Here is a 15,327-nt window from a genome sequence, read left to right on the forward strand (position 1 = left end):
GAAAACGGCAACTAAAAACCTTGAGGCTAGCCAGGAACTGCATGACCAAAATGCTGTACTGACTGTTTACTAGCAAGGACAGAAAGTGTGGGTGTTGGAGCCTGTGGCCCCAGCAGCTCTCCAAGACAAATGGAGTGGACCCCACACTATTGTTGAACAGAAAGGAGAGGTTACTTACTTAGTAGACCTAGGAACTCCCCGGAGTCCCCACAGGGTTCTCCATTTCAACAAGCTAAAGCCATATGCAGACAGGGCTGACATGGGCTTGCTCATGGCTACTGATGAGGGACAGGAGGAAGAGAGTGACCCACTCCCTGACCTCCTGTCACAGAACCCTGATGATGGGTCAGTTGATGGTGTGGCCTTGGCAGGTTGCAGACAGGTGCTCAATCAGTTCAGAAACATGTTTTCTATGACTCCAAGTCAGACTACCTGGGGCACTCATGAAGTGGACACTGGGGACAGTCTGCCTATTAAAAATAAGATGTATAGGCAACCTGACCATGGCAGGGACTGTATCAGGACAGAAGTCCAGAAAATGTTGGATTTGGGAGTTATTGAACCCTCAGATAGCCCTTGGGGTAGTCCAGTGGTCCTTGTGCCAAAACCTCACACCCGTGGTGGGAAAAGAGAAATGAGGTTTTGTGTGGACTACAGGGGTCTCAATGCAGTCACTAGGACTGATGCCCATCCAATTCCAAGGGCAGATGAACTTATAGATACTTTGGCCTCAGCCAAGTACCTTGGCATATTTGACTTGACAGCTGGCTACTGGCAGATCAGACTAGCTGATGATGCAAAGCATTTTCGTCCCCAAGTGGGCATTACCAATTTGTGGTGATGCCCTTTGGTTTAAAGAATGCACCTGCCACTTTCCAAAGGTTGGTGAATACAGTTCTCACAGGTCTGGAAGCCTACAGTGCAGCTTATCTAGATGATATTGCTGTCTCTAGCTCCACCTGGGAGGATCACCTGGTCCACCTAAGGAATGTTTTGGAGGCCCTGCAAAAGGCAGGCCTCACTATCAAGGCCACCAAGTGCCAGATAGGGCAGAGTCAGGTTGTGTACCTGGGCCACCTTGTAGGTGGAGGCCAGGTTCAACCACTGCAGAGCAAAATCCAGACCATCATGGACTGGGTTGCTCAAACCACCCAGACTCAGGTGAGAGCCTTCTTAGGCCTGACTGGGTACTATAGGAGATTTGTCAAGGGGTATGGATCAATAGTGACACCCCTGAATGACTTAACTTCTAAGAAAATGCCCAAAAAGGTTCAGTGGACAGCTAGCTGTCAAAAGGCATTTGATGACCTGAAGCAAGCCATGTGCACTGCTCCCATTCTACAGAGTCCTGATTACTCCAAGAAGTTCATTGTCCAAACAGATGCATCTGAATTGGGGGTAGGGGCTGTACTGTCACAATTGAATGATGAAGGTCAGGATCAGCCAGTAGCTTTCATAAGCAGAAGGCTGGCCCCTAGAGAGAAACGTTGGTCAGCCATTGAGCGGGAGGTCTTTGCTGTGGTTTGGGCTCTGAAGAAGTTGAGGCCATACTTGTTTGGTACTCACTTCCTTGTTCAGACAAACCATAAGCCCCTCTTATGGCTAAAACAAATGAAGGGTGAAAACCAATGTTCCCTCTAATTTTTTTCCTCTGTGTGCGGCAGTGATGTGTCTCTGTGCGCTGCAGCCATGGCTGTGTGCGCCAGGAACCAGACCGCGCTTGTGCGCAGAGCCAAATATCACTCCACACGTTTGCTTTAAAAAACTGAAAAGACGGTGCATTTCCACACATACAACCCACGTTAAGGGGCTTAAGGCAGATTTGCAACGACATGACATGAATTGGTTACACAGGCAAGTACACTTTAGGTTTAGAAAAGCACAAGACTCCAACGGCTGAGGGTCCATAGACTGCCTGAAGTACATGCAGTTCTCCAGCTGAAAATGCCATTATAACGGAATGGTCAGAATGAAATTAGGGGAGAAGAAATTAGATGGGCCATGGGGAGAGCCTGCAAGTTGACAGGGATAACTGACATACTTTAGTTAGAACCTTCCAGGACTTAGTGCAATCTCATAATATCCCACATACCCTACAGTGGAGATATGCTCTACTGGTGCACCCAATACGTGGAAAACTGGGCCCATGACCTATCTACATACCACAGTCCCCAATTCTTCAATATCTACTCACCTGGAAGGAATATGGTGGGACAGATTCTGGCTTATATGCAACTCTAATTGCTAAGCTCTTCTTGCAAGCCACCTCAAATGCACTTCATAATTGGAGAGAAGTGCAATTACAGACACAATTCTTTGAGGGGGATTCGGAGGAGCCATTAGAAAAACATGATTGATGGTTAAGGGAGGCCCGTCTGAAAGATAGTTATTTTAAGATACTACATCAATGGCAGTGGACCCCCCAAAGACTCTATGCCTCCTTCTAACCCAACCTTTTTTTCTCTCCTTTTCTCTTTCATGTGTCTTGCTTCTCCTTTTGTCTCTGTCTCCTCCCATTGCTCCCCTCGTCCTCTTCTTTTTGCTTTTCTCTTCTTCTGTCCTCACCTCTCGTCGCCTTACTTGTTTTTTCTCTTTTCCTACTTTTCCTTCCTTTTCTCTAGTTTTCCCTGATCCTTCAATCACACAGGTGATCTTTGTTTCAATCATCGCCTTGTCTCATCCCTTTCCCCTTATTCCATTTATCTCTCCCTCATTTTGCCCTTCTAACTCTCCTGTCCATTAGCCTTTACCTCCCTTTCACCTCTCCTAGAGGCCCTGTCCATCCCTATCACTCCTTTCCTTTTATTTCCCTACCCCTCTCTCTTTCCTCACTGTTTCCGTTCTCGCTCCTGGGAAGCATAGACTGTCAACTCGTGGAAATGAGAGTTAGTGAGAGAGACTGTGCCTAATTAAAAAAATAACAAGCACAGGGGCCCAAAGATTTTCTCAGGGGCCCGCTGCAGGAGCAGCCGAATGCTGGAGTGGCTAGACTTGTGGATAACTAATGTCTGTTTTTTCACCCCACCCCCCCAACACTGCTTGTCTCATTATCTCCCTCTCAAAGGTGCATTTTCGTTTATGCTTTCTCCTTTTTTTACAGTTTTCCTATCCCTTCTTCTTTTTCCGTCTTTATCTCGTACTCCGTCTGAAAAATGAAAAATGTGTCCCATTCCTCTAACAAGCATTAAAAATGCAATAGGTCTCGCCTTTTTTTAAGTTAAAGCCATTTGCTTTGCTATACAGTACCATTAGCAAAGCAAATGGCTTTAACTTAATCAAAACCGAGACCTATTGCATTTTCAATGCTTGTTGTTTCTGGACTGGCACTTGTTTTTGCTCATCCAACTTCGACCTTGAGCAAGAGCAAAGAAAACACAAAAGGGATAAAGAAGGAGGAAGAGAAATTTGGAAAATCAATGACTAAGTCAGAAAACAGGGAGGAAAAAGACCGTATAAGAGCGAAATAAAGGGACAGGGAGTTTCGGATGGTGGATGGAAGAACCATGAGGCAAAATCAAGACTTCGGTAAATTCCTGCAGCTGCACAGGGGATTTGGAAGTGCTAAAACAACACCAAGTTTGTTTTCAAACTGGACTCTTTCAGGCACTCTAATGGTGGTTTGGGAGATGGATCATGGCATGATTGTATTATTTAGCCAATGTAGGCACACACTAGCAATTAGTGATGGTGGTGTAATAAACATCTGCCATACTGTGCCAAGAAACCCTCGGGCGCACATTACAACGAGAGTTTAAGCTATTGGCATTGTAAATGACAATGCCTTTCATTTATGTTTTAAAAACCAACAGGTAAATAAAAGCCATTGACTTTTTCAATGTCAATAGCTCAAACTCTCACAACTGCGAGACCTATTGCATTGCAAATGCTTGTTCGCTTTGCAAGTGGACGTGGTCTCATTTGAAATTTCCAGACGTGCTCACTGGACTCGTCTGCTATAATCGTCATAAAAAAAAACATATAGGAGTCCAATACAAAGACATGCTGGTTGCACACACAGGATGGAAACCGGGACCCATCGAATGCACATGCTAATACGAACACACCAGATTCATATCCTGAAACATCCAAATTATACAAAATCCACACTTTGTCGAAAATTATCAAAATTACTGTTGTTGGCATATATGAGGACAACTGTCTGCAAATGCAAGTTAAATGTAAATGAATTCCGTCAGAGATGTTACGCAAAAAACAACGTACACTTATGAAAAGATTCTACCATTTGCATGTGATATTGCGGATATTTCAAACTTGTGCCCAAAAAACTGACAAGCCTAGATTTTTATATAAAACACCCCACTATTGTCACAAAACCCAATTTAGCCATCCTTTTAAACAGCTGATCCGGTGTGAGCACAGTAAATGATACGATTTGTAATTATTTTTCTTTAAAATCAAACAGATGTTGCCTATTATAATTAGAAAGTACCTTCCATTAAGTTATTGCAAAAGCAGTAATTGCGTCTCCCAGATGGAGGTGAAGGGGAGCTCAGAGTAAGTCACGGACAGCATAAAAAGATATTTAAGGTCAGAGCAGAGGTCCCGGCCCTTCACAACATAAACGCCATATGAACAGTGGACACTTGGCCTCGGAGGGGTGGTGAGGTGGGAGGGGATGCACAGGGAGATTCAAGGAAAGCAAGGGGCCTGCGAGCAGTGTTGTGGGGGGTAAGGGGAGCCACTGGAAGGTAAAGCGAGGGACGTTGTTTCAGCTAATAAGTAACAGTAAAAACACCAGCATTTGCAATGCAATAATTCGCGCAATTGCGAAATTTTGAGCTATTGGCATCGTAAATGACAATGCCTTTTCTTTTTGCTTTTGTTTTTAAAAACATAAATAAAACGCATTGTCATTTAAAATGCCAATAGCATTAGCGAGAGTTTAAGCTATTGGCACTGCTGTCTCTCTCACACACCATGCTCTCCCTAGGACACACACACACACTGCTGTCTCTCACACTGCTGTCTCTCTCACACACCATGCTCTCCCTAGGACACACACACACTGCTGCCTCTCTCACACTGCTGTCTCTCTCACACACCATGCTCTCCCTAGGACACACACACACTGCTGTCTCTCACACTGCTGTCTCTCTCACACTGCTGTCTCTCTCTAGGACAAACACACACACACACACACACTGCTGTCTCTCTTACACTGCTGTCTCTCACATACACTGATGTCTCTCTCACATACACTGATGTCTTTCTCTCTTTCCCTCAAACACACACACTACCTCAGGCATACACAGCTGCCTCTCTCCCTCACCCATACACAAACAGAGGCTGCTAATGTGGAAATATCTGTTTAATACGGCGATGGCTAAATTATGAGAAACGCTTCCATGTGGCATGGCAGAGGAGCAGTGTTCTAGCAGAAAAGAATTCCATACGGACATACCCTAAGCGCTAGATAAGAGAATTCTGCAGTCCTGGTGCTGATGGCACATCCTGTGCAGCATTCAGGTGCCCGTATTCCTAATTTTTCAATCACTTTATAGGAGTAACTGAAGAAATGTACTGTCAATAACGTATTTGCAGTAAGTTAAATATCTAGTAAATAAAGAACATTGCTTATATGGCTTCCAGAAAAACCCTGACATAACATTTTTTGGGAGCACAATATTGATCACTTTCGGATATTAAAATATGAAAAGGTGCTTGAAACCATATTGTTGGAAGTCTGCTCTTTGGAACTTCGGCACAACAGAAACAATACAGCCAAGAGCGTTAAAAAAATAAAAACAGGAGGCACTTACTCGTCAGTTCTATGCAGAATGTGTGATGTTTGTGTCATGGAACAAACAGCATACACTAATAAAATTGCTGAATATACAGTGATACAGGCGACGGCATGACTGCACTCTTAAGTCGTTCGGCAAGTGATTGGCCTCTTATACACAGCAAGCGGGGTTTGGTTAAATTACTTCCGGTACATCAACAAAAGAGTAGAGCAAGTTTAAAAACACAGCGTGTTTTTAAACTTGCTCTACTCTTTCGTTAGAAAAGCGCGGTGCGGGGAAGACTGTGGGCTTTTGAAAAGGAAGTAGAAGTGACTTTTCTCAGAGTGCAAATGAGGGCCGGAGTGCTTTTGGTAGTCCGGGAACCATTGGGAAGAGGAGTCCAATACGACAAAGCTCATTGACATGCAAATGGTCTTTTAAAGACCCGTGAAGTACTCGGTGCGGGAAGCTGGCTCAGCCGGGCTGACACACGACGGGGGTGTGGGGGGCTGAAGCAGAAGCCCTTTAAGCACAATGGGCTTTGCACGCCTGCAAGCACCATGTCTCTCCCCCTGCCTCACGCCGGGATTTCGCGCCGCTCGCGTTTAAAAATACGGCGGCGCGAAGGGTCTTGTAGGGATGTCTCGCAGTGTGCGCGCCAAATGCAGGACACTGCGCGCTGCGGGTGACCGTCGTGCGCGCGCGCCCGCGCGCGCAGGTTAGTGGGAACAGTGGTGAAAACCCCAAACTGCTTAGGTGGTCCATTTCCCTACAGGGGATGGACTTTACAATGGAACATAGACCTGGGAGTAACCATGCCAATGCAGATGGACTCTCTAGGTATTCCACTTATAACATGAAGACTCAACTGGTCAAGATTAGTTTAATGTCCCTGCATTTGGGGGGGGTTGTGTAGGAGAGTAGGATCTGCTTCAAATGGGTACCACCATATTTTGCTGGTGTTTCACTGTTTTTCGACCTTAGTCTGGCTGTGGCCCTGCTAATCAGGACCCCAGCCTAGCTGCTTTCTCTCTAAAATGGTTTCCCTGTACATTAGGTACATCTCTAATTGGATTCTGGAGTGCCTTATCAGTCCCTAGTATATGGTATACTATGTACCCAGGGCATAGGTACCTCAGAGGCCTACCAGGGGTTGAAGCATGTATTATGCCACCCCTGGGAAGCAGTCCAAAATGACACCACAGGGCTGCTACTGCAGCCTGGGTAAAGTGGTGCCTGCACCTCTTACTGTGGTATAGGCTACCTATATCACTACCATTGCACACACATATAAAACCTATAAGTCACTCCTATCGCAGGCCTTGACAATCCTGAAGGCAGAGTGCTTGGTTTTTATGTGAGATGGTGCCCCTGCATGAGCAGAGCCCCTCTGCAGCATTCGGAGTACCTCCTCTGATGCTGTTTGTGGTGCAGCCTGACCATATACTCTTAAGTGCATTATAACCTCGCGGTAAATGCTAACTTTGGACTGGCTGCACGGAAACATGTCGTGGTTGGTGTCAAATACTTTGGAATACTACCCCCCCTGCCAGTTCCACCCTTCTAGAGGGAGAGACATGTTCACACTGGTGTACCCGGTAAAGACTTTCTAAAGCCCTGGCATCACAAAATGGATGCCACTGCCACAGACACGGGTCTGGCCTCCTGCTGCTGACCGACACTCCAACAGGGGAGGCCTGGACAATAGGTTTCCTGTTCCAGGGAGGTGTAACCACCTCCCCAGACAGGCAGATGTGTATTGGGGCTGGGCGGGAGCACTCTCTGGTGCTTTGAAGTCCTGGACTGGGGGCACACTTGGTGTCCCTGTGCATAGTCCAGTTCAAACCGGTTGGAGGGGCTACCTCCCCCTGCTCTGGCACGAAACTGGACAAAGGAAATGGGTGTAACCACCCCTCTTTCCAAACCCTCCCATAGGTGGGTCCCTAGAGCATGTCCAAACCCCAAACTTAGTATAAGTATGGGAATCCAGTCCTTGAGACTTTAGATTACCCTGGACGAAACTCTGCAACATATATCCTGGACCTTCGACTTTCTATTTTCGCTAGAAGACTGAAGAAATCTCCCTTGGGGTCAGGGAGTGACTCCCCTGCTTGGCAGGCACCAAAGAAGCAACTGTCCGGTCTGCAACTCTGAAGCTCCCGCCGGACGCCAAAGTCTTTGCATCACCAGAGGTAGATTTCCAGACTTCCCTGAGGCTACCCTGGGTCCACAGCAAAGCTGAGGCCCGTGGCTATCGTGGGTGATGTGGAACCGTGACCCCTGGACACTGTGAACTTTTGCCTGTCCATCATCTTCCTGGTCTTCCTCGAAGTTGTGCTTTAGGCTCTGAGTAGCCCCAGTCTTGGGCGTCTACAGCACCGAAGATCTCTGACCTCCAATCCACGAGTGACCCGTGGGCCAGTTTTCAGTGCGACTGCTTGAGGCTCCTTCACAATCGCTAGCCCGTTGGCTAGTGGGTCCCCACAAAGGCAACTCCTCTTCTGATTGGGCTTCCCTGGTTGCTCCAGACATGCCCTGACTAACCTTTGCTGGGTGAGACCCCAGACCTTGCTGGTCTGCACTGACGTCTTTCTTCTATTTCCACTTGACTTGCCGTTGCCAAGGCTTGTTGGGTCCATTCTGGTCGCCGACACCGCAGCACTCGGCAGACTTCGTGGGACAGCTCGAATCCAGCTCCTGGTTGTTGTCGATGCCTCCTGGACCTCGTGGCTGAAGAGTCAAGACACCCGTAAACTCACCTGAAGCACCCGACATCTGTGGGCATTGGACTATCGTGCCCCTGGTCACTGGTAAGTGACCCAGACTCTGTCCCTCTGCTTTCAGGTTCCTTCCATCCTCGATCCAGGCTTGGATCTCTTCGGACACTTCTCCTCTTCACGGCAACAGCACTTCCATTGAAAACGACGCCGCGACCCAGCACCATTTGACACCTATGCACCCGGCTTCCCTGGGTGAGGTAACTCGAGTGCTCTGGTGCTCCCATGGGTGTTGGCCCTAGACACCTCTAAGTCCAAAAGGGTTTGCTTGTAGTCATCCTCTAAGTGTCCTTAAACTCTTAATTTCCAACCGCGACATTCCCCATAGAAGTTAATGGCGATTCACAGCTGTGTTCTCACACTGCACGCGTCCCCCGTGGGTCCCCTGTGTCACTGCTTTGGGTGGTTCCTTGTGGTCCAAGCACTTCTACAGGCTCTAGGCCTTGTGTCTAGTTCAGTCATGGTTCTTATACCACTTTATTGGTTTATGGTTTGGTACGCCCCTAGGGCCCAAACATGTATTTGTGCTTTTACTGTTGAATACTGACTTGTAACTTAAGTACTTCGAACTCCAGCCTCATAAAGAGACTAGAGGGGTGTGTTTTATCTTAAATACATATATTTTAAATATATACATGATGTGGTTGTCCTTTCATTTGGTCATTCAAGAGATTATAGACTGGTAAAACAAGCTGCTTTACATTCCTCCAAGAAGGTTGCACTCCATAGCTACCACTAGGATAGCTTTCAAAAAAGGTTGTCTTTAAACCTATCACCATAAGGGATTGTTTGGACTGATACAGGGTGCCCACTATAACTAGTGGACAGCACATGTCAGGCCAACTTCTCACAAAGGCTATCTTTTTGGACAAAACTGAATGCAATCAAGGTGCATGTTATGCCAGTTTTTACGCAACAAAAATGAATGAATGTGTGAAAATATGCTATTCATCTGGCAAAAAACCTTTACCAATACATATAATGCATGGGGGATGCTATTTATACTAGAAAATATGGTATAACAACATTTTCCATCGTCTATGAAAAGAAGCATAGGTCACTCGCCTTCAGGAGCACTCTACCCCCTTATGGTAATTGGTCATGTTGCACTTGCGAAATTGGTGCTCCTATCCCGCTGTTTATACCATTTACAAAATACACCATGTTATGAGATCACGTGCTCTATGTTCAAATAGACTCTCTTCTGATTTCTGTGGTTTGACGGTTAAAAGAAGTAGGGTACACCTCAATACCCTCAAATTAGACAGAAATGAGGTGGTTTTAGGGCTTCTTAATCTTGAGTTATATCTTATAACATCACTGTTCGAACATGCAGCACGGTGATGCTTTGCAAAAGAAAATCGGGAGAAGGGGCTATTAAATGGACACTATGAGAGAGAATCACTCCCTGTCTTCTTAATGAATCAGAGAGGAGTACCAAAGCAATGGCCGTTCATGGTGTGTCATACCTCCACCGCATGGGATGCTGCAGTTCACATGGTGGTTAGACATTACCTGTTCTTTTGATCTCTGGTGGTTGCACCTCTTTGGACATGTCCATGGTTCAGTAGCGGAGGAGCAGCGCTCCATGGTTGGTGATGTCTGACCTGGGGATAATTTCCTGAAATTTGAAAAACACAACTCTAGTTTGAGGTGGGACCAGGACAGTTCCTTCAGTATGCATGGATATCTAGAACGACAAGAGAGGTCTGGTTGGGCTCCCTGAGGCACCATCCACTTCTGTGGCTCTAGCTGAACTTTTAGAGATGGGTAAATCTACTCATGCGTTATACTGAATTTATAAGGCACTGAAGGCTAATAAAAAAAAGGTGCTACCAGTTCGACAAATATGGGATAACAAACTGTACAAAACATTGACAGTTGGGACATGGAATCAAACTTGTGCACAAGTCCTGCTGATCTCTAGATATGCCACATTCAAAATGACACATTTTAATTTGGTACACAATATTTATTTGACCCTCTTGAAATTATCTCCAATTTACCAGATAGATCATCAGAGTGTCCCAGGTCTGGGGAGAGGAGAGCTGATTTTCTACACATGATGCAGGCTGTGGCCAACTGCAAATGTATTGTCAAACTGTGATTAGTAAGCTACACAATAAGTGGACTTGCCCGTTGAAATGGGTTGTACATTTTTCCCTTCTCCAGAGTTCCCAAAATTGTGCTTTTTTGCTGAACCTGCTGGCTATAGCAATGCATGTCTTTTACTCCAATCTAACTAGTGGTAAAGTGCCTGCGCTGCTCCTTTCAATATTGCAAAATTGGATAGGCATGCTCCTGAATGGCACTTTTAATTTACTCACAAGTCCATAGAATATGGTACCAATTGAACCCTGAACATGTAAATTAATTGCTACCAGTAGGCTGCTTCTCTCAAATGAGACACACACTGCAGTTTTCTTTGCCCTGCCTGATGTCCCTCGAAGTTAAATCAACATTATGCTTTACTACTTCTGCTAGTCAGTAATTAGTATTTAAATAGGCATGAATAAGGTGTGCCGTTGCTTCCGGGGGAAACAATAGGCTTACCTGAATGGTCAGAGATGACCCATAAGACCCTGACAGAATATGCAGGGTAGGGCTGTGAGATTCTTTATTTGACATTTCATTGTCAAATCCTGCTTTAATGTCTCATCCTGCTTGATAGGTCTGCTAGGAGTTTTCATATGACACATGGAGCACACTTCAAAGAGGACTCCCCTGTCACAAGCAAATGTTAGCTGACACTTGAGTAGGGCCCTTCTTCTGTTCTCTCCAGTCATACAGGCCCAGATCAAACTCAACTCAACTGAAAAACTCAACTTTTTCTACCAGACGTCTGTCTCTAAAGTTGTTGTGAGTACAGGGACTGCCTCAAACTGGATGTTAGTGTTAGGTGTGGGAGGACTCTAGAATGACCATTATACACTCCCTAGACACACCCCCAGCCCTCAGTGCCCAGGTTTAGTGTGGCCGAAAATGTTGACAATCTTATAAATGCCCAAAGTGGGCAGGGTTAGCCCCGGAAACCTTTACCTTATTGGCTAGGGTGTCCCCAGGGATCATTCGCCTCCATTAGGTCATGCCAGGCATAAACATGGCATTTCCAGACACCCACTTCAGAACACTCCAGGACTTGTTGTCTGAGACCTGAGAAGAGCCCAAAAGGACTAGACCTGCTCTTCGTCTTGCATCCAAGAAAACAAAGTGGAGTACAAGTGTCATAATACTGACTACTTGTTCAAGCTATAGGGATACAACAAACTACAAGAGACCTTTCCTGCAACTGTCCTGCTGATCAGTGGCACAGGACCTGTACTGTGCTCTGCTGTTTGGCCCTTACTTCACACCCTGTGAGTCTCTTAAGTGCCTCCCCTGGAGTCCTGGGGGACTTTAGCTGTGTACTCCTGTGGTGGTTTGGGACTTAAAGGTCTAAAGTCAGAATATACAATCTCTATGATCAGAATGCAATTGGTTGGTCTATCCGACCCATGCTGCATTGTAGTCAGCGGCAATTGCACCTCGGTCCCGGTCTACAGTGGCCATTGAATATCATTGTTAATTTGTGCTTTTGGGTGCTATTTTTGCTAAAAACTTTTTTTGTCATTTTTGTTTGTCTAAGTTTACTCTATTTTCCTATGTAGTTTTGGGGATTTTTATGGTTTGCATTTCAACGTTATTACTGTTTTTAGTACTGCAGAAACACTTTACACATTGCCTCTAGGATAAGTTTATATGCTCGGTGCAATAGCTACCTGGGGGTTAAGCTAAGGTTAACTTAGTGATTTTAAAGGTTCACCTTGACTAGGATTATTACTGAAGGCGGGTACTTACCACAGTCAACTAATCCACTTTCTTACAAAATGCCCATCAAACACTGTTGTGGGACCAGGTTATAAACTGTGAAGGCGTGCATGTATGAGAAAATGCAATGATAAACTGACAGTGGTGTATTTTCCAGGCAGTGCTTTCAAAGGCAAAAAAGTAAAAAAAAATGGAGATTATGTGAAGCAATAGTTCAACACTTGGAGAAGGTGCATCTGTGAAACAAAGCTTTGTATCCTCATTATATGTGTCTGACAAACGTTGCTGTCTTACTGAAGATTCATGTGTCCGACCATTACTTACATACTACTTACTGAATGTGCCCAAGTTAGACCATGCTTAATATACTTAATATATTCATAATAGTGAGTTTTTGAGAATTCACTATCTACCCTCGTAAACGTGCATGTATGAGACCATGGGCCATATGTAGGTAGCCCAATACCGGTCGGTAACGGCCGAATTTCGGTAAATATACCGTTACCGACCGGTATTTAGGCTTTTGCTATGTAGGGGGATCATTTCTGTATTCGGTAATTTACCGAATCGGTAAAATTACCGAATCGGTAATTTTACCGATTCGGTAATTACCGAATACAGAAATGAGATGTAGGGGGAGTGTGTCGTGGGTGTGGGGATTTGTTATTTACCACCAACTAAAAGTTGGTGGTAAATGACGAATAGGTGTGAAAATGCATTTTTGTGCACTGTGAAGTGTGCAATGTGGCAGACATACATGCCCCTAGGGCATGTATGTGCGCCACATGTGCACACATGGACGAATCAGGGGTGTAACAGGGTGTCAATGTGACACCCTGCCACCCATGATGATGCCTTCCCCCATTACCGAATCGGTATTTACCGAATCGGTAATGGTAACTGGCTTCCCATTGATTCCTATGGGCCTCCTGGCCCATAGGAATCAATGGGAAACAAGTTACCATTACCGAATCGGTAAATACCGATTCTAAAATACCGACACTTACCGAATCGGTATTTTTTTTACCTACATTACATTCACCGATTCATAAATACCGAATCGGTAAAATTCGGTATTTAAGAATCGGTAAATGTAATTTACCTACATATGGCCCCATATGTCATATCTTAATGATTGCACTCATTCAAAACAATTATTCCTAAGATAAAGAAATTGAGACATGTGAGTGATTTATGTTGTGATAAATGTGGGTGTGTGAAACAAAGCACCATATCCTAATTGAGACATGGCACATGGTAATCAAGTGGCCCATGTATTAATGAAACATACTCTAAATTTTGAAGATTGTCAGACTGTATAGTGTTTATTTCAGTGATACGCTTTCCAGAAGAGAGATGATCTTGAATTTTCTAGTAAGTTTAATTTTCATCCTAGATCCCACCAGGTTTCTTCATTTACATTTTAAAAAGTCTACTAGAAAGCTATGTCCTCCAATTATGGCTGCCCACATGTCACCCCATTTGGTTGTTCAGATGACCAAACATTGATTTTAAAAGATCTGCTATTAACACTGTGTGTCCCTTCTGGTTTCCTTCCTGCGGCTGGGGTATTCTGAACAGGTGAACACTGTACAAGCTATGCAAAAGCGTAATATCGAAAGCTCCTCTCACGAAGCGCAGGTAGGATTAAGGAACTGTACATACGGGGTCATATCTTACATTTATATATCCCTAGACATCTGATATAGTATCTTGAATTTGATTTAATAATACCACACACAATTTTGTGATTTAAAAAGGTATCAGTATATTTGCATGCACATTTGGTAAAATTGAATATCCATTTGAGAAAATAAAAAATACTTTTGCTATATCTGTTGATAAAGAATGTGAAACTGTCTTTATAAAAAGGTAATAATCATCATCTCTGCATAGTTCTGTCTTAGCCAAGTGACATGATGTTGGGTGTAAATGTTGACATAGAAAATCTGTGCAGTCACTCATTGTAATTATACAATGGTATAACAATAATATAAGTCAATTGAAAAACTGAGATATGAGTGACACACACATTTATTTTTTCAGTGTGTATAACTCCCATTGAAAACGAGTCATTTGTTTTCTAGTGAGCACAACTAGGCTGTCTCTTAGGTATGTAAAGGTTTCCATTGCAGTGCAGTGAAACCAAACACTCTTTATAATGGAGACTTTGTACCCTTTGGATTAAATAGTGGGAAGGAGCGGGCAATACATTTACAAAATAAGTTCATTAAATCTCAGACTATGCACACCACAATTGAATAATTAGGGGGACTGTTTATTCATTGGAATGGGGAAGCATCATATTTCTTTATGTACATATTATTCATGATGTTTTTGAAGCAAGGGGACATGTGCTCGTTATGCCCATTCAGGGCCAAATAATGAAATTATTCAGCACATGGAACACGTGTGGCACCACAATTATTTGGTGCCATCTGCCCATATAGGGCTGAATATTGGGCTTCTTTTTCAGCATACAACAGGATGATTATGTGAATTTAATATGTCATATTGTATATTTCAAGATGGCTGAAACCATAGCTATGAGGAAGGCAGTCCTTTTTTGTTGATGCACTGTATTGACCAATTAATTTTGTATTTAAATTACGCCGTTTCGGGTCGCCCGCTGTTATTGATAAAGGTGGGTGCCGAAACGTGTCTGCGTGTATTTACACCCCAATAAAATCTGGGTGGACTGCTCCCATGAGTGCTGGTATTATTTATACCTTGTAGCTGAGATGTCTAGCGCGTTTTCGCCTACGCGCATCACAGCACCCGTCCGAGAGTGCAGGAACTGAAGCGGAATCCCCGTAGCATCATTTGATTCTTCCTGCCCCGCCAATGTGGTGAATTATATACTGGTAATTTAACTTACCGAAGGCTTGAGCTCTGAAGTACAGGAGTCCAAGTATCAACGATCCTGTTCTAGGGGTGGCACTGCAGACCGGTAAGAAGTTTACAGCGTATTTAGACTCTTACATGTTGGATAAAATCGG

This window comes from Triturus cristatus, chromosome 1_2 (genome assembly GCF_964204655.1).
Source record: "Triturus cristatus chromosome 1_2, aTriCri1.1, whole genome shotgun sequence".
In the NCBI taxonomy this organism is placed as follows: Eukaryota; Metazoa; Chordata; class Amphibia; order Caudata; family Salamandridae; genus Triturus; species Triturus cristatus.